The sequence below is a fragment of the Bos taurus genome, chromosome 1 (assembly GCF_002263795.3).
Source record: "Bos taurus isolate L1 Dominette 01449 registration number 42190680 breed Hereford chromosome 1, ARS-UCD2.0, whole genome shotgun sequence".
Taxonomy (NCBI): domain Eukaryota; kingdom Metazoa; phylum Chordata; class Mammalia; order Artiodactyla; family Bovidae; genus Bos; species Bos taurus.
In genome coordinates, this window is record NC_037328.1 from 27,041,396 (window position 1) to 27,060,842 (window position 19,447).

At 36.1% G+C, this 19,447-nt stretch overlaps 1 protein-coding gene and 1 long non-coding RNA gene across 4 annotated transcripts in view; one reads left to right on the forward strand and one right to left on the reverse strand.

The window, feature by feature from the left end:
- ROBO1 (roundabout guidance receptor 1) overlaps window positions 1-19,447 on the reverse strand; it is a 1,295,994-nt gene that overhangs the window by 924,877 nt on the left and 351,670 nt on the right. The window lies entirely within an intron of this gene.
- Window positions 8,843-16,398, forward strand: LOC100848584 (uncharacterized). Of its 2 annotated transcripts, none has more exons than XR_009494797.1 (2): window positions 8,843-12,617; window positions 15,968-16,398. It is a non-coding gene; the product is annotated as an uncharacterized lncRNA (long non-coding RNA). The 2 variants fall into 2 exon arrangements; XR_139199.6 differs by having other exon boundaries at window positions 8,843-12,473.

Sequence of the window (19,447 nt, forward strand, 5' to 3'; positions counted from 1 at the left end):
CAATGGGATATTTGAAATGACTACTCCAGAGTCGGACACGACTGAAGCGACTTAGCAGCAGCAGCAGCAGCAGCACAAGACATGCAGCATTTCAGGTTTCTATCCAGTAAATGCTAGTGGCAGTGCTGCTTCAATAATTACAACAACCAAAATCCCTCTACAGAATTCTGAAGTCTGCTGAAGAGCAGTGATTCTCATTTTTCACTTGTTACTGACAGCCCTAAGGAGCCTTTGAGATATTTTCATTCCAACAGAATCCTCAATGAAAGTATGATAGCACAGATACACAGATGTAATAGCTTTGCACATATAAAAGTACTTTTTCCACCCCTTACCCCCTTGATCAAACTTTCTCCCATTTGGGGGTGAAACATTCTCCATAGAGAATGCCTGTCTTAGGAGGACTAGACCACCCTCATTGAGAATCACGGAGAAAGAACAGTTTCTGGTGCCAGAACTGTGTCAGGCCTGCCCTCTGGTCTCCTCTGATCAGTAACATATCCCCATGTCTGTGGCTGTGGGCATCAGAAAGTTCTCTAAAACAGAAGTCGATAGGGAAATATGAGATGCTGTCAGTTTGAATATGTATATAACCAAAGAGGTACTATAAAGGTGTTAGATCATTTTCACTCTTGAGCTCAAACTCCTCCCGTGACCTTCCATTCCATTTAGATTAACATCTGGAAGCCTTACATGGGTTTATAATGATCCACATGATCTGTTCCCACTTCAACCTCCTTCTGACTTCTGGGCACACTGACTTCTAGGCCTGCTCCTGTGAACAAGCCAGGCATACTCTTCATAACCAAAGCTTTGCATTTACTCTTCCTTCTTTTTGGAACACTTTACCTTTGGATAGGAGCATAGCTCACTCACTTCTTTCAGGTCTGTTAATTTGCTCAGTGAGTGACTATATACTGATTAAATATATATTTTGAAATCACAGGTGATTAGGCACATTCTGGCATGTACATGTTGACTTATGGGGACTGCCAGAATACTTCAAATTACTTATAAACTGAAAATGACCACATATCTAGCACTCTATAAAACTTGCCTTAAAAAACATCAAGATTGTTTTTAATAGGAGAAAAATCTGATGCTTTCAGGTTGCCAGGAGAGCCTGGCTCCTTGCATTGAGAATAAATGAAAGGTGTTTCATATTTTTCCACCTGTAGTCATTTTCATTTTCTCTTTACATAACACTACACGAACATGACTATGAAACACACTGACATTGTCTTTTGTTCTGCAAATTGTGACAGATTTTTACAGATGTTTTCCAAACGTAATCCCAACAGGACATTAAAGACCTGAGTTGCTGATTCCATCACACAAGATTCTTGTGTACTCAAGCAGAACTCATAATCCTTAGGTTTATTGGGTGCACATTTGCCCCTGGTTTTATACTTAATTACTTATTCAGAAAAGCTTGCTGTGTGTGGATCAGTTCTCCAGATTATGTCACTAAGTGTAAATTTATCTCAGAATGCGGTAAATGTGAGTTCTCAGCCAATCTTTTAAATTAGAAAAATATTGCCATCAGTTATAGTAAATTCAACATTTTGCATTATTTCCTGGACATAAAAGCCAAAATCTTAAAATATTTTTTCAGGTTTTTCTATCAGTTTCCTGGGTCACTCTATAAGAAATGTACCCAAATAGCCCCACAACACACACACACACAGACAACAACTGCGTACTTAGCAAATGATGATACCAGGGGAATATATGTTCTAATTGCATTATTTTTGGTAGAAATCTGGCAAAATGTTGTATATGAATCCCTAAAACTAGGGACCCACCACATTCCAGATCTTTTCTATGTGAGAAGATTTTTTACTTCCTTTCCCCTCAACATATTCAAAATTTGTACTTCTATTTTGAATGTTTTAAGTTATAACTCTTAAGACAACGTTTCATAATAATAAAATTCAGTTGTTTTCTCCATCTAAGTATTAGTAATGTAAGTTTTAAAGATGAGAACTTGATTTTATAGCATTTATAATTGAATATCATTATGTCATTTTATGGGGCTTCCCTGGTGGCTCAGTGGTAAAGAATCCTCCTGCCAATGCAGGAGACATGGGTTCAATCCCCGATTTGGTAAGATCCCACCTGCCACGGAGCAACTGAGCCTGTGCTCTAGAGCCCATGAACTGTAACTACGGAGTCCATGTGCCACAGCTACTAAGCCCATCACTCTAGAGCCCATGCTCTGCAACAGAAGCCACTGCAATGAGAAGCTTGAGCACAGCACCCCGAGAGCAGCCTCCATTTGCTGCAACTACAGAAAAGCCTGTGCAGCAATGAAGGCCCAGCACAGCCAAAAATAAATAAATAAAATTATTTTAAAAATGTGAATTCGATCTGCTTTCTTCATCATCAGAAGCGTTTAATAATAGAGGAGGAAAAACTAAGTCCTTTGGACAATGGCTAATACTGCATACACATTTTAGACAATGAAGAAAAATGGCAACCCACTTCAGTATTGCCTGGAAAATCCCCTGGACAGAGAAGCCCGGCAGGTTTCAGTCCATGGGGTTGCCAAGAGTCGGACATGACTTAGCAACTAAAGCACTAAAATTTGCAGCTTAGTATTAAGTTCCTGAAAGAATTTAAATTATGTTAAATACTCATACATATCCAATGTATGCTTGCAAAGTGTAGCCCTGTCATGAATGAATGACCAGTGAAGTCAATATATTTTAACAATGTCAGAAAAAGGAGAAGGGTAAGAACTATGACACTTTGCAAACAAAACCAAGTGATCTTCAATCGTTTCTAGCCCATAAGATGAAAATATATGTCAATAAAAATAAAGTGAATTCTTGGCAAAAGACAGAGTATTCCGATTTCTCTCATTTCCTTTAAGAGGCAATCCTGGCATCATTTATGGGTACCCTAAGTGCTCTTTCAAATAAGTTTTCTGAAAGAAATAATCATAGTTATCTGAATGTTATATATGCATATTATATCATATAGATATACATATGTATTATATATACATATGTGTGTGTGTGTGCACGAATGTGCATACATGTAGAGGACACATTTGTTTGATTTCTAATTAATATTTGTTAAACACATTTGACTCTCTTTTTCATTTCATAATTATTTGATATATGATCTATTGTTTATTGTGTCTTTAATTTTTGAGGGTATAAATCTCAAAATACAAGATAATTTTCTTTCTCAGCACTTATACATATAAATTTACAATAGATTCAGAAAAAGTATACACAAGTAAGATTAAATTTGCATCCCAATTTTTTCAGTCTGGAGAGAAGTTTTAATTCCATTAGAAATACATTCTCCAGTTATTTATTTATTTATTTATTTTAAAACAGGTTTTAAATTTTATTTTATTTTTAAACTTTACAATATTGTATTAGTTTTGCCAAATATCAAAATGAATCTGCCACAGGTATACCCGCGTTCCCCATCCTGAACCCTCCTCCCTCCTCCCTCCCCTACCCTCCCTCTGGGTCGTTGCAGACCATAATAGACATATATCAGCATTTCTTCACTGTCACTGTTACATTTTCTTACTGCATACGGTGATCTGGGCTCTATACCAAGCAAGTAATGTGCTCTCAGGAAAGAGCTTTCCTCCTTTTGGTGAGATTCCAGAGAAGTATGTGCAGTAAACAGTAAAAAAGGAATTTTCAGGGGAATAAAAATTTAATAATCCCAACTGTTGTTGTTTTTAGTCACTACGCTGTGTCTGACTCTTTTGTAACCCCATGGACTATAGCCTGCCAGGCTTCTCTGTTCATGGGATTTCCCAGAATCCTGGAGTGGGTTGCCAGTTTCCTTCTCCAAGGGGATCTTCATGAACCAGGGATCAAAACTGTGTCTCCTGCTTTGGCAGGCAGATTCTTTACCAGTGAGCCATCAGGAAAGCCCAATAATCACAATACCAATATTAATAATCATTACAACACTGGAATAGGAATCAATATTTGAACATCTGTGTACCCAAACTTTATGATCAGTGTGGTAAATCTTCACAATTTTTTGGGGGGGGAAATGTTATCCCCACTTAACAAATAAAAACAGAGACCTAGAGAGATTATGTCAGTTCTCACAACATACATGTAGGTTGAAAGATTGGATTAGGATCTTGGTATGTCTGTTTCTGGGAGAAGGCAATGGCACCCCACTCCAGTACTCTTGCCTGGAAAATCCCATGGACAGAGGAGCCTGGTGGGCTGCAGTCCATGGGGATGCTAATAGTTGGACACGACTGAGAGACTTCACTTTCATTTTCACTTTTATGCATTGGAGAAGGAAATGGCAACCCACTTCAGTGTTCTTGCCTGAAGAATTCCAGGGATGAGGGAGCCTGCTGGGCTGCCGTCTATGGGGTTGCACAGAGTCGGACACGACTGAAGCCACTTAGCAGCAGCAGCAGCAGCAGCATGTCTGTTTCTAGGCATATCTGTCTACTCTAACTCTGTATATAATGATTTTGAAACATATTGGAGACTTCTTAACTGTTCTCCCTAAAATTAAATTTGGGGTTGGACAGACCATCATTTACTCTAAATTTGCATTACATTTCATGAGGAAATTATTTTGATGATTATTTTCATGATGGCTTCATTTATTAAGAAAGAAATTTCCTTGGCAGTGACTGATGAAATTTCTGGCAGAACTCATGACCTTCTTGCCCATAAGTTTTGTTCAGGTCACAGTGCTACTCTATGATATTTAGCCATTAAATGCTTCAGATTATTGTCTTCAAAATGTCTTCAAATTATCACTCATTCTCCCTGAATCCATTTCTCAACTGTACAGGCCTACATCACAAAAAACCCCATTTCTGCCCTCTGTTTCTATTTCACTGTGATTAGTAAATGTAACAAAGCTAGAAATTTTAATGCTAGCAATTTTGTGAATTTCTTTCTTCATGGTGAAAATGAGAGATGAATCAAGACTGTACTACTTTTGAGCCTGCTCAGCATTTTATTACATTATTTAAACATATCAAACTGACATATAGTGTGAGAATCTTAGTGGTGAGAGTGTTAAACAGATTCATAGAAGAGAATGTGGCTACTTTGGCAGGGATTTTGAACCAGTTAGAGCAGTAATATATTCATTACCACATTTCTTTGGGCACGCTGTTCTGCTTTATCACACTGTCCAAAACTAACTGAGCTCTAGCACACACAAAAAATTTAACACTTCTGTAACCTAAGAACAATTTCAAATGACAAATAATAGGTCGTTTCTAAGGAGGATTAGTGAACAGTAAAGTCTTGAACTTGTCTCTTTTCAAAATAGCAAGCTTACAAAGACATTATATTCTTAGGTGTGTTTTTACTATACCCTTGGGCTAAATTTTTATGAGTTTAAATATCTAATTTAAAATCAAAGTCAATCGGAAAATAGTAGTCAACTGACAGAAATAAGCTACATGGCCAAATTTGTTGGCTCACATCTGCACCATAAAATGAGAAAAATAAAATTTTATAGACTCCCTATTTCTCAGTGTCCTTCAAATTTATAAATAGATTTATTAGAACCAAAATATTATACTGGAAATTGTTACAGATGAGACAGTTAAAATCATTGTGCTGGAATAATTTAGAGTCATTTCTCTGTGGCAAAAGCCAGGATGAATGTTGGATTTACCAAACCTGAAGTTATAGACATTGATCTTGTGCATCCTCTCAGATTACACACTGTTTTATAATCCCTGTTCACACTTAATTTCTATCATCTTTATCAAAATGGAATCAAGGTTGTCATTTCTTTAATTATTTTCAAATTCTGCTACCATGGAATTTTAACCTTTCAATATGGAATGATTTGAGAAAGGATTACCTGGGAAATTGCTTTTCTATTCATGTGTGTGTGACAGCTGAGTTCAGCTGTTTCCTTAAGCATCCATGGAACAGCTGAGTGCTTTCTCCTGGTCCCCAGATTTGAGACTAAGGGAACTTGAGGCAACAAAGTTACACTGGAATGTATACGATCAAGGAATCTACTTTCTCTTCATTTGCTACAGCTTCAAGTTATTGACCTTTGTGACACACATGTAAGTAAAGTCATCTTCTATAACCCCTATCCTCCCTACCTAAGGCTGTTTATATTGGCATAATTACCATAATTGTGTGTTACAGGCTCAGTGCAATATAAAACACAAAATGGGCAGTCTCCAAAGTGACGTTTCAATCTTTCAAACTTAACTAATTGTAAAGTTCTTATCTGTTCCATGATGTTTATATTTATCCTCAGAGAACAGACCTAGAGATCTGGAGATACAGAAAGGAAACAAAGTTAATTTTGTCTTTGCTCTAGAGTTCCTTAGGAGTAGACAAAATGATATGGTGTCAGCAAATAAAAACAGCTCATATTCTGCCATCAGCTGAACTTGGTTTTCTGAACACTCTAATATTGATTGAATAGGAAGGGGCCAGGAAGAACAGGCCTGTGTTGTTGAATAATTATTTAATTATCTGCTAGGCATACCTTTACCATAACCATTTAATAAAACTAGAATACAAAAAAATTGGCCTTTTAAATATATTATTTTAATAAATGTTAAATGGCTTTAACTTAAGTATATATTGCAGAAACAAGGTAACAAAATAAATGTGAAAGTGTTAGTCACTCAGTCATGTCCAACCCTTTATGACCCCGTGGACTAAAGCCCCACAGCACCTCTGTCCATGGAATTCTCCAGGCAAGAATACTGAAGTGGGTAGCCATTCTCTTCTCCAGGGTATCTGCCCAAATCAGGGATTAAACCTGGGTTTTCTGCACTGCAGGCAGATTCTTTAGCATCTGAGCCACCAGGGAAACCTCAACAAAATAAATGCGTATGGGTGTTCAAATTCATTTTTTTTTTTTCAGTTCTTTTCTTGCTGAACTATTAAAAAGTCTCAAAAAAAAAAAAAAGTCTCTCTGTACCTTTCTTGTATTAAGAAGTAATAATTTAAATATTATAATTATTATTCATCACTGAGTTGAATAGAAAGTCCCTAAATTTTCCCACTAAAATTAGGGTCATTTATTTCAGCTATAATTTACAAAGAATTAGTGAAAGGGAACACATTAGTTCTTCCAAAAATATCACACTACAAACGATTGTAGACATGCAACACTATATTTTTCTCCCTAAAATGAAATGTGGTACACTTCCCAGAGTTCCATTATGACATACTATATATCTTTAAAGTATCATGATAATCCTCTTGGGTTCGATGAACTTTACTAATGTAATGTATGAAATCTCCACCCTCTGACTGTATAGGATAACTCAGATGGTGGCAGAAAGGAAAACTTCATCTACAAGGGAATACTGTCAGTTATATGTTATGACATCTGGTTCTATGCTTTTATCATCAAGGAAGCACATTATGCTCTTTCTCTGATAGAGCCCAATCATCCTTGGGCTGCTCACTGGCAAATACTATCAGTTTCTCATGTTTCCAAATGTCTATTTTATACTGTCAGCTTCAGGCTGTGTTTTAGTGAATCTTTAATATTAATCATTCCCTAGGAGTAACTCACTACCTTTACTTTAGCTCAACATAAATCTATTGATTTTTGGTACCAAACGTATCCTCTAATCAATATTGTAAGAATATGTTCCAATTGCCTACAAAAAAAAAGGAACAAGAAATACTAAAATCTCTTTCCTCAATAATTTTATATTGTGTATTTCTTCAGTAACTTTATATTATGGATTAAAGTTGTATACTGCTTTAACTGAATGAACATGCTTAGTCCTTTTTCAAGAAGTATTTCTCAAAAATTTATAAATAAATAATTGAGAAAGAGAAGAGATACAGAATACACATTGTTAAACACTGTTTTTCAAAAAAACTGGTAAGCCTATTTAAATGTCTTATAGTTTTACAAAACTAGTTGTTTGAAAGAAGAGTTAAATTAAGCTCATGGGGAATTGTGTAGCATATACTGTCAATAAAGTGGTGAAGGTGAAACATAAAATTGGAGAGAGAGCAATAGCAGCTAAGTTACTTTTAAAGCTTTTAAAAATTTAATTTAAGTGACTTCAGGGTATCTCTGAAGAACTCTGCCCTCAATAATTCTAATAGTACAAAATTTTCTACAATAAACAGTTGTGCTGGGGCCAGTGACCAAAGTAAAGAAGCAAATGTTTAAAAATAACTGTAGAGAGTTCCTTTTAAAATGTGATGGGCAGTTAAAAATAACATATAAAGATAAGAAATAAACCATGGTATACTTATGGACAGATTTTTTTTCTTTCCAGAGGATAGAAGATTTGACAATCTTAAAGTGACTCTACAAACTAGAGACTTATTTTTTTCTTCTTTTCTTTATAAAAAAATCTTTTAAATTAATCTAAAGCATCAGATTTATATTATGCTATGTCTATGATGCAGTCTTTTCCTTGGATGATATGGCTGGCTTAAAAAATATTATTTTTTTAATTTAAAATAAACATTAAGTCTAAAAAGTATTTTTTTAAAGTAGAGGTTAAATATAATCACAATATCTAATGGAAATTTCTAATTTGGAGCATTTCCTTTTAATTTAATTTATCTTCATACATTATGCAGTCAATATATATTCATTGGATAAATATATTTCCTTGATTCTTTACTAAAACAAGGGAAACAAACAATAACAAGATAGACTGAATTCTTGCCTTCTTGGAGTTTATATTCTATTGGTGGAGAAATAAATATATTAAAAAAATTTATATGAGATAAAGTTAGATAAAGGTAAGTGCTATTAAAAAAAACATAGATGATTGAGAGCTACATGGCATTCAGTTCTTCTTTATCTAGGAAGTTTCTTGTGAGTTCTTTTTTTGAGTCATAATATATATAAATCTATTTTTTGTACAGCCTTTTCACCAAATGTTTCATTTTAAGCATTTTGTTAGTTGCTATTTTTTAAAACTTACTTTTAATGTTTGAGAATGACTACATTTCCCAGCATCTACTCTACTTAACCTTTCCATATTTTACATTTATATATTTTTTGTAATATTTAATATTTTGAAAAATTTCTTTGTACATAAATACTTTTGTCAAAGAATAAGGTCAAATTCAGTAATTTTAAATATTCCAAAGAACTTACATAAATTATATATTAATTTACTCTCAAATGTTTGAAGAATCCATTTATTTAAGCGAATAATCACTGAGTCTTTACAATGTGTCAGAAACTACTAAAAACTGAAAATGATACAAAGAGCTTCTTCCTTGAGTTCACAATTTCAAGAAATAGACAAATTTATAAACAGATTTAAAAACTAAATAAATACTAAAATTATCAAATTTTAGTTACTTTAAAAAATGTAAAGTGAAAGTGAAAGTTGCTCAGTCCTGTCGGACTCTTTGAGACTCTGTAGACTATACAGTCCGTGGGATTCTCCAGGCCAGAATACTGGAGTGGGTAGCCTTTCCCTTCTCCAGGGGATCTTCCCAACCCAGGGATTGAACCCAGGTCTCCATCATTGCAGGCAGATTCTTCACCAGCTGAGTCACAGAGAACCACCCCCTCACCCCCAAAACAATAACAACAAAATTGTAATCCATGGGAAAAAATTGAAAGCAACAGAAACACTTAAGTGCATTTTAAGTCTCTCAAAAAACATATGCATTCTATTTTGAAGTAGAAGATAGTCTTTAACAATCTCTAAAATCTTTTTAGCTTTTAGAAGTCTATGAATAGAAAGTGACCAAAAAATAAAAAGATGAGTACAATGTCTGTTATATGCAACACAGAATATAAATTTCCTTAGACTTGAAGATCCATGCCCAAATCTGTGACTTGACATTCTTTGAAAATTAGAAACTCTGAGATTTCTTACTTTGACTTTTATCACTGCCATTCTAAATTTATTATATAACTCTCACCTAATTAGGAAGTTGAGTATCCCTCTAAATATATTCACAGATTCTCCCAATGGATGCATATTAAGTTGATTATGAGCTTTCTGTCACAATTTAGTCATTATTGGGAGTCAATTGATCTGTAAATCAACAGGAATTGTCTTGGGTGAGAAATTCTCAGTAGATTGCCTCTGCTCTTCTCACCCAAACTCTTCAACACAAGGGTATGCTTGGATCACTCATTTTTGTGTTTCTTGAGGGCTTATTTGAAAAGAAAAGGTTAAAGCACGAGTTTAAGATGCTGAATTGCCCTCTGCCTCGTCCGTGTTCTTTTGGGCATTGAAGATCACCATGGTCATCATAATACAGGGAATCACAGTTCCATAACCTCTTGGGAAGTCAAATAATTCTAAAGCAGAAAACTGGGCCTCTACATTAGGACAATTGGTTTGTCAAATTCCACCCATTTTATTCAACCCATCTCCATCCCCCAATTTTTCTAAGCATTATTTTCTTAAAAATATATTTTTTCGAAATTTTGAACCATACTGTGCTAATGTTATTCTAAAGATATTTATTTGCATCCATATAGAACAAAGACTTTGGGAGTGTCTACATGAAGGAAGTAACATTTCAAATATTCTCCAAAGGTTTCATTTTGAGGTTATTGTTTTAAAAATGGACCCAGAGTTGACTCAGCAACTGGGATTTCCCACAGTCAGACTGTACTCTAAGGGAGCTTTGTGCTGTGGAAAGAACACTGAATTAGAAGTCTAAACATGGTCTAGAGAGTTGTGTCTATAACTTAACCAAGTGAATATTCTGGAGCAAGTAATTTAACTTTTTGGTATATAGGTTTCTTTTTCTTTAAACAGGAGTAGTCATATCTATCCTAGCTAATGATGAGATTACTGTAGATACATTTTCATATAATGGACATGAAAAGTAAGGCTAGATATAAGGTTATAAAAATTATAACAAATATTGTGAGCTAGACTAATTATATTTAAGCCCAAAGTGTGGAATGAAATTGATGACTCTTGGACTTTGAGGATGAATGAATTCCTCTTCATATTCTCCAATGGGGAAGCAAAATTTAGATTTCATGGTGCCACCTTGGAACAGTGAGGGAGAACATCAAGACAATCTTCAAGTCCAGAAAAGAAATGGTCAATAAAATCAGTCATGTTATTTGTGAAATGTATGATTATCAGATGTATATGTATGTCATTTCTGAATCATAAGAAGAAAAAAGAGAGATTAAAGGAAAAATAAAGGACAAAGAGAAAGGAAGATAAAAAGCCAGCAATAATTGATTACTGAGAAATTCAACTGGAGACTGAGCAAATTGAATCTATAACTCTGCCAGCTTACCCGGCTTACAGTCCCCATTGATCTATCCATTAGAGCACTCCATGTAAGTAAAACAAAACTGTAAATCGGCCAATGGCATGATTAAAGCAAAAGTCATAAGCTTCACAATTAACTCTAAGGTTACTTGAATCTTCTCAATTGTACTTTCAGTAAAATAGGTTCATTGGTACACTTCCTCTGAGCACTCAACGATATTCTGAAAGAAATATTCCCCTTCTCCAAGCAGATTCCTTGGTCTTCTATATTCTTTTTTTGAAGAGAGATATAGAGAAGAGGAACACATCTATTTCTATCTTGGAGAAGAGCAATATAGCTACATCTAAGCTTTCCACACACACACACACACACACACACACAACCAGTAGGACACTTCCACCTACAGTGGCCTATTGGAGGGTAAAAGTAGAAAAGACAGTGGCTCAGTCTGGCCAATTAACTCAGAGAGAAACAAATGTCATATCCATTTCCTTCTCCTGTAATAATACTAGAAATGGATTCAGTTCTAAAACTAAAATAGTAGTTTAGATACTATATGGCTTAAATACATAGACACATTTAGTGAAATTGGAGGTCTTTCATTTCCATAGAGAGAAAATAAAGACGTTAATGACCCTAAAGAGTAATATATTTATTAACCCACAATTCCCAGTTATAAAGCATAAACTCAAGTTATTCAAATCAAAGCACCTATGACATTTGCTGTTTCTAAGTTTCCTTTCTTATTACCCTCAGAACAAAATACTTACATGTAAAAGATCGTATTACATAGCTAGCATTGGAATATCTACAAATGTGAGCAACATGTTTGAACTTTATATAGAAGAGCTAAACTTAACTTCCATATACAGCATTTGGATCTATCTGCTCAAAGTCTCGACAGTCTCAGGAACTGTAAGAGTTAACTAGAAAAGCCAAGCAAAAGTCTTGCAATGAAATCCAGAACAATATTGCAGATGTGTGGAGCCTACAGAAGGTGGAGCCCATTTATTCTGCATGCATATTTAATGTGTAAAATTATTTTTAAGTCTTAAAACAACCTCTTGGAAATGCTATGAACTGCAAAGCTAGGCGAACCCGATGCATTCCTAAATATAAAGAGGAGAGAAAGAAATGCACCAAGAGTAAAAATTCCTGGTTACTCACGATTCTTTTCACCTCTCCACCTTGATCCAGCTTTCATTCTGCCTGAGACACCCACAGGAGAAGTTATTTCTGCCATCAAGAGCAGCAGCAGCAACAGTACAGCCATGCCAGGTAAAAATAACCTCTATGGAGAGTCCTGTCACAGACGAACCTGAAGGCTTTTACTGGGAATAGAAAACCCTGGAGCCAATCCTGTCATTTTATTCAGCAGAAATGCAAAAAAGGCTGTTTTTCCCATAAATTTTCAAAACGCAGGTATGTTCTCATCAGGCTTTCCATTTGAATTATTCAGGGAATGTTAAAAAAATTAGAAAGGATGTAAAACCTTCCTCTAGACATAAGCAAAATGTCAGGAGAGATGAGCTGACAATTTTCTCTGGTCTTTTCTGCAGCTATGAATTCCTAACCTACCCTTGCCAACTCTCACTTGTTCCAAATGTTTGTCAACATTTTTCATAGCACGATAAAAGGAAAGAGCTGAGATTTCAGCATTTTCCCACCTACCCATTCTGTACCACAGATTATAGTACTTGACAAATCTGAATATTTAATTTTGGCACTGCAAACACACCTCATTTCAAATAGAGGTGGTTGTTAAGGAAAAGAAAAAAAAAAAACAACTCTGCTTTTTCTCAAAGCTCTATCTAATGTCTTGGAGAAGGGATTAGATATATAAATATCTGCTGCTAAGACATGATAAAAATACTTCTGAAAAGGGGGAGTGATAAACAATTATCTTTCCTACTTAGCTGTACTATGTAAATTATATATTCAAGGACTAATGTAAAAAGACAATTTTCAAAAAATACCCCAGACCCACGAAGCAGGCAAATGTAATGTACATTGTACATTCAAAGATTATCTGCATTTCATTATAAACACTTGTTTGTTTATAAATACATATTGGTATATTCCATCTCTCTTGTTTCCTGCAGAATGATTTTTATCACCTTGTGAGCTGAGCAGATATTTGAGCAAATTAGTCTTCTCTGTTTTACAATTAAGTCTATTTCCCATAGGTAAATTGCAGTATTGTCTATTGTCATGAGTGTTTTGAAACTGTACCAATATGAGAAACTTGTTTTGCTTTGGGGAAAAAATTATTCTTTAATAATAAAAATAATGTTAGGCTTCTTGGAGCATTAGAGAATAATATGCATACGTTTATTTTAACAAGCATATAAATCTATTTTAGGATACCTTTAAACACATAATATTCTACAACCTGACCTAATTCTACAGTTAAATAGTTCACACAGCTGCCAAAACATATTTCTAAAACACATGCCTGAGAATATGCTGTTTACTGTTAGTCCTCTAGACTGCAGCAGAAGAGGGAAAAAGTCTACAGAAGCCAAGCAAGTAACATAAACTGGTGAAAAAGGCTGGGTAGGAGACAAGAAGGAGAGGTGGGGATTGTGGCTCTGTGCAGAGAAAGCCTTGTGAAAGGTGGCTTCTGTCATTCAAGCTCAGATGAATGTCGCCATGACACATGCAGATTCTGGGTTGCTGGATAGTTGAAGTTTTTAACAGAAGCTAGAAATTCAGATTATTATGAGGAATCTCCTGGTTATTAAAGCAAAAGTGATACAACTCTAAAATTCTTAACTAGTCATATAAAGCAGAACATGCTGAATCTGGTTCTAACTTAAATTTTCTAGACTCACTGATCAAGACATAAATGCCTATAACTTGTCAGATATATCATTAATAGAAAACATCCACAAAATAAGCTCATAGTTTAAAGGGATAGACATTTAAACGTAATTTTCCATGCTGTCACTTTCTTTCCTTGGTTATTAGTATTTCAAGATGTTCCAAACAGGAAATCCTACTTAAATATATTCTATTTCAGTTGAAATCAATTACAATCAAATAAAAGCAGCACCTTAATCTCCTATAATTCACACTACACTAGTGAAAGTGCAAAGCTCACATTGTCTATTAACTTTCAGGACACAAGAATTGGGAGATCATCAAGAAGGAATACTTACAGATACGGGCTGTGCATTGACTTATATGTCCTCATTTGCTTTCCACAGCCATTAATATTACAAGATGTTTTAGATCAATAAGGGTGTCCCTGGTAGCTCAGCTGGTAAAGAATCTGCAATGTGGGAGAACTGGGTTCAATCCCTGGGTTGGGGAAATCCCCTGGAGGAGGGCATGGCAACCCAGTCCAGTATTCTTGCCTGGAGAAATTCCCGTGGACAGGGGAGCCTGGTGGGCCACAGGTCATGGGGTTGCATAGAGTTGGACACAACTGAGTGACTAAGCATATAGATCAATAGGAAATTCTAGCTACATTCTATGGAGAAGGCAATGGCACCCCACTCCAGTACTTTTGCCTGGAAAATCCCATGGATGGAGGAGCCTGGTAGGCTGCAGTCCATGGGGTCGCTAGAGTCAGACATGACTGAGCGACTTCACTTTCACTTTTCACTTTCATGCATTGGAGAAGGAAATGGCAGCCCACTTCAGTGTTCTTGCCTGGAGAATCCCAGGGACGGGGAAGCCTGGTGGGCTGCCGTCTATGGGGTCGCACAGAGTTGGACAGGACTGAAGTGACTTAGCAGCAGCAGCAACAGCTACATTCTAAGACCAGCTTTCAAGCCTGCAAACTTTCTAACATAAAGGCAGTAAAGATGGGTTTGTCTGCTCTAAAATAACAAACTGATACAAAGTCAGTTATTTGACAGTCACATCCTAAATTCCATGTCTGTAACTATTTCAACTTAAAACATTAAATAGGCAAAGTGCACTTCTGCACCTTCTTTTCTTTCCTGTCCCAAGCTCTCCTTCCACTTGGCTCTATAAACGTACTCTAGTGTGAGTGGATGGAGGTGAGCAATCTCATTCTTCCTAAATGAAACTGATCAGTACCCTCATGTCAACTAAACTGATAAATAAATCCTGACTCATGGAAATTAATGGGAGCAGTCAAAAACTCCTGCTATCCATTTATTCACCATGTTTCCTGAGTACCTGACATGTGTCAGGCAGGGGGCTAATTAGTGAGGAGTTGCAATGAATCAATTGATGTAGTTGTTGCCCTCATGGAGCTGATGTTCTTGTGAGTGGAAATAGACACCATATAACAAAATCCTACTGTCAGACACATAGCTATCCAAAATGTCGCTATCATTTCTAATCAGATAGGGAAAGAATGTAGAAACTTGAATGTGGTGAAAAATAATACAAATCTAAAAAATAAAGCCTTTAATCCAGTGAGAATTGGCATATCTGTCCACAATATATAAAAGGCATTATTCTTATATAAGGAATATTTAAATTAAATAAAGAATAATGGCTATGCTGTGGCAAATGGATTTAGAAAGATAAGAGTTATAATTGGAAAGCCACTTAAAGGTTATTGCAACAGTTCAGGCAAGAAATGACAATGGCCTAGGGTTCTGGAGTAGAGATGGACAGGTGGATAGATTTGAAAGAAATAAAACTGATAAAACTTGTTGCTTTTTGTTTGAGAAATATGCACCTGAAGTGTCAGCTATACAGTGTCACCCAAGCCTGTGAAATATTAGTGTTTACTTATTGAACTATATAAGTCAACAATAACGTGTGATGTCTTTCTTCATCTTTTACAGGAGAATGGACTTGTCTAAGGGGTTCCCAAGCGGCACTAGTGGTAAAGAACCTGCCTGCCAGTGCAGGAGACGTAAGAGACACAGGTTCGATCCCTGGGTCCAGAAGATCGCCTGAAAGAGGGCATGGCAGCCCACTCCAGTATTCTTACCTGGAGAATACCATGGACAGAGGAACCTGGCAGCTACAGTCCGTAGGGTTGCAAAGAGTCGGACACGACTGAAGTGACTTAGCACACATGCACTTTTTCAGAGGAAAATAAACCAACTACAACTGCAGATGCTAGTAAAAGATACAATTTATTCCTATGACAGTTTGCAAATTGTTTGTATAAACATGACCTCCCATAATCCCTAAACCAGTTTTGTGGCAATAGGCTGATTGTTCATACATTTTCAGTTAAAAAAAATGCTCAATAAACAAGTAAAAGCAAGAACAGCTAAAGTTTGAGAGGTCAAAATTCTTTTCCAACATACAAGATCTAGATTAGAAAATGGCAGGGTTTCTGGGGTGGCTTTAAAATATTTCCAGAAATTCTTTAATATTCCTTCCTTCAAGGAGAGGACATGAATGTCCAGTCCTGAGTAGGGACAGAGAAGCCACTGAAAATAAAGTGAAAGTTATGGTGTGACTCGGGCTATGTTGTGAAAGACACTGAGATTTCCTTTCCCCGCTACTTCTCTCTCCTTTCGATCTTCAGTCTAGTAATCCAGCTGTCACATTGTACAGAAACTTAGGCAGCTTATGCAGAGGCTTACAGACAAGGAACTGAGGTTATTAATCAGCAAGCAACTGAGGTCTGCCAACCCCTATGCCAGTGAGCTGATGGACTGTGCCCACTATAGCCTGGCTAACAACTTGACTGCACCTTCATGAGGCCCTGTGCCAGTACCACCAGCTAAGCTGTTCTAGATTCCTGACTTTCAGAACCCACATATGACAACAGATGTTTATCGTTTTAAGATGCTGATCTTCAAGTGTAACTTCTACGCATCAGGAGATAAGTACTATAGCCTGGGTGAGAACAGTCCTCTCATTTCTTTCCATCACAATTACTTCCAAAGCCATGGTTTTGATTCCCACATTAAAAGGCCATGGTAAAGGCCATGGCTGCAATCACAATGTCAAATAATCACATCACTATTTAATTTCGTGTACATGAGTGAGGTGGGTGGGTCAGGTGAAAATACATTAATTCAAGGGACATCAACTTGGCGAACTCTTTTCTAATCGGTGCCACAAATTCCTTTTGCTTGATCTATTTGATCAACAAAATGGTTTTGAACATTTGCATTTGCACGTGTTTAGGTCAGGCGCATACACCCCAGTTCACATAGTTCCCAAAGTCCCTAATTTCTCACTCCAGTTAGAGGACCTTGCATATTTAGATTACCAGCCTGGTTTCAGGATTCATTTTATAATCAAATTATCATAAAAGTGTCATCAGTGTCTTCCATAAAATGCTGTATTACATTTTTAGAAAAAATTTCCCCAGCTTTCAGTTCAGTTCAGTCTCTCAGTTGTGTCTGACTCTTTGCGACCCCAAGGATTGCAGCATGCCAGGCCTTCCCCAGCTTTTCTGAGATACAACTGACATATCACATTATATAAGTTTAATGCCTACATGTTGATTTGATACACTTATATGCTGCAAAATGATTACTGTTGAATTAACTAACACCTACAACAAATCAAATAATTACCATTTCATTTTTTCATGACAGCATGTAACATTTATTTTCTTAGCAACTTCCAAGTATGCTTATAAGATAGTAACTATAATCACTGTGTTGTACATTAGATACCTATACCTTATTCATCTTGTAACTGGGCATTTGTACTCTTTGAACAACATGTCCCCCACCCCCACCACCCTTGGTAACCACCAGTCAAGTATCTTTTTCTAGAAGCTTGAGACAATGCCATACTTCTAAGAAATATCTGGCTATGAGACCCTAGGACAGCATCTAACACATTGCATGTCCTCAATAAACATTTCATGTAAGTAATTCATTGGTATATTTGCCTAAGAAGAACATCAACATAGTGGAACAAAAACTGTGAGTGATGGTGTCCTGTGTTCTTATCTTTTTTATTTTCTCCAGAAAGCCCTAAGTCCATCCCTGGTAACTGCTTTTGTTAAAAAAAATTGTTAAAAAAATATGTATTTGGCTATGCCCAGTCTTAGTTGTGGCATCTGGGACCCAGCTCCCTGACCATCGATCGATCCCAGGTCCCCCATATTGGGATTGCAGAGTCCCAGCCACTGAACCACTACAGGAAAGAAACCGTTACACACTCCAGGAAAGTCCCTGGTACCTGATTTTTAAAGATACATGAATTAATTTATTTTTATGACTTACATAAAAGGGCTCTTCATTTCTTAAAAGCATTCTGCTCATTGTTTGTTTTTTGGTGCCATGTTATAATAATCAATAGTATTATAGGTCATTCAAGATCAGTGAGAATGTAAAGCTCAAACATAATTACTCGTATCATCTGAATTGGGTTCAGCATACTAAATCCATAAGGATACATGTGAGCTGAAAATAATTTTATAAAAATGCTTTTATTGTGTCCCTAATGCCATAATTAATAAAAAAAAATCTCAGCCGTGGTAGCATGTCACTCATTCCACCAATAACTAGAACAGATATTTATACAAAGTTGTAATAATTATTTAATGGGATGAATAAATTAACAAGTAAAGAAAGAGAACCACTTTTTGCAAATAACAACACCAATTTTCAAGGACATAGGTATACAAAACAGGCTACTAGCAGCCCTGAAATTCTTTTAGTAACTATAGGAGTGTGATTGATACATTCACACATAGATAAGTGGCTAGATAATTGAATAGAGAGAGACACTGTTCTGGGTACCAAACAGGTATTAAACATAACCATGTTCATAAACTCATAGCTGATCAGACACCAAGCAAACTTAGAAAACTTAAAAAAAATTAACTATATCAGGTTCTTAAGAATTAAACATTTAATGCTAAAGGAGTTTGGGAAATAATTTTGTATCGAGGAAATGTATGGAAGAAGTTTTGATTTAGGCAGGACTAAAATTAAATATGGGCCAGGCAATAAAGAGTCTGCCTGCAATGCAGGAGACCTGGATTTGATCCCCGGGTCGAGAAGTCCTCTGGAGAAGAGAATGGCTACACACTCCAGTATTCTTGCCTGGAGAACTCAATGGAGAGAGGGGCCTGGCAGGCTACAGTCCATGGAGTCACATAGAGTCGGACATGACTGAAAATACTGGTCAAGTACAAATGATGACAAAGGTTAGGATCTTCAACACATGAGTAAAAAAGATGAGAGAAGAGACCTGGATATGCATCTGTAAAGCTGTATCAAGAGGGCCTTCTGTGGCTGGAACAGACTGATTTTGTGGGAAAGCTGCAGTGAAGACAGGTAGTGTCTTTTCCTGAGGAGCAGGAAGTTCAGATGGAGAACAAGGAGGAAATCTTAAAA